Source organism: Micropterus dolomieu, unplaced genomic scaffold, assembly GCF_021292245.1.
Source record: "Micropterus dolomieu isolate WLL.071019.BEF.003 ecotype Adirondacks unplaced genomic scaffold, ASM2129224v1 contig_2086, whole genome shotgun sequence".
NCBI classification, from domain to species: domain Eukaryota; kingdom Metazoa; phylum Chordata; class Actinopteri; order Centrarchiformes; family Centrarchidae; genus Micropterus; species Micropterus dolomieu.
In genome coordinates, this window is record NW_025731076.1 from 1 (window position 1) to 1,273 (window position 1,273).

At 39.8% G+C, this 1,273-nt stretch overlaps 2 non-coding genes across 2 annotated transcripts; both read right to left on the reverse strand.

Annotated features, from left to right (window-relative positions):
* Positions 1–50: 50 nt before the first annotated feature.
* trnas-aga lies at positions 51–132 on the reverse strand. The gene has a single exon. It is a non-coding gene; the product is annotated as a tRNA-Ser (tRNA).
* A 432-nt stretch (positions 133–564) lies between these two features.
* Positions 565–646, reverse strand: trnas-uga. The gene has a single exon. It is a non-coding gene; the product is annotated as a tRNA-Ser (tRNA).
* Between the last annotated feature and the right edge of the window lie 627 nt (positions 647–1,273).

A 1,273-nucleotide genomic window follows, 5' to 3' on the forward strand; every position in this document is an offset into this window, starting at 1 on the left:
GAAACACAATTACTGTGAGAGTAATTGCTGGAGGTGTGTAAACATATACTCGTTGTCAGCAGGATTCGAACCTGCGCGGGGAAACCCCAATGGATTTCTAGTCCATCGCCTTAACCACTCGGCCACGACAACACGTATTTCATCATTGTGTGTCTTTGTTTGAAAAATAATTAGGAACTGTTAGGACTTGGTGGGTAAATTGCTTGAAACTGTTAGGACTTGGTGGGTAAATTGCTTGAAACTGTTAGGATTTGGTAGATGAATCGTTAGGAACTTTTAGGGCTTGGTAGATGAATCGTTAGGAACTGTTAGGACTTGGTGGGTTAATTGCTTGAAACTGTTAGGACTTGGTAGATGAATCGTTAGGAACTGTTAGGACTTGGTACTCATAGGCTCTTCTCAAATTGATCTGAGAGATTCACAGTTACATAAAAACACCCACATACTAAGAGCTGAAATCAGGCTAGCATCTTTCTTCTGTGTTTTTATGCTCACATCTAGAAATGTCTGTGAAACATAGATTACTGTCAGAGTAATTTATAGATGTGTGTAAACAACATTACGCGTTGTCGGCAGGATTCCAACCTACGTGGGGAAACCCCAATGGATTTCAAGTCCATCGCCTTAACCACTCGGCCACGACAACACATCTTTCGTTATAGCTGTGTGTAATACAGAATACGTGATGTCAATCTGAAGCTAACAAGTTGTCAGATAGTGTAGTAATATTGCAGTAAAATGTGCATATCATAAGGAACTGTTAGGACTTGGTGGGTATATCGCTTGAAACTGTTAGGACTTGGTGGGTAAATTGCTTGAAACTTTTAGGGCTTGGTAGATGAATCGTTAGGAACTTTTAGGGCTTGGTAGATGAATCGTTAGGTACTGTTAGGACTTGGTGGGTAAATCGTTAGGAACTGTTAGGACTTGGTGGATAAATCATTAGGAACTGTTAGGACTTGGTAGATGAATCGTTAGGAACTGTTAGGACTTGGTGGGTAAATTGCTTGAAACTGTTAGGACTTGGTGGATAAATCGTTAGGAACTGTTAGGACTTGGTAGATGAATCGTTAGGAACTTTTAGGACTTGGCACTCATAGGCTCTTCTCAAATTGATCTGAAAGATTCACAGTTACATAAAAACACTCAAATACTAAGAGCTGATAACAGCCTAGCATCTTTCTTCTGTGTTTTTATGCTCACATGTAGAAATGTCTGTGAAACACAATTACTGTGAGAGTAATTGCTGGAGGTGTGTAAACATATACTCGTT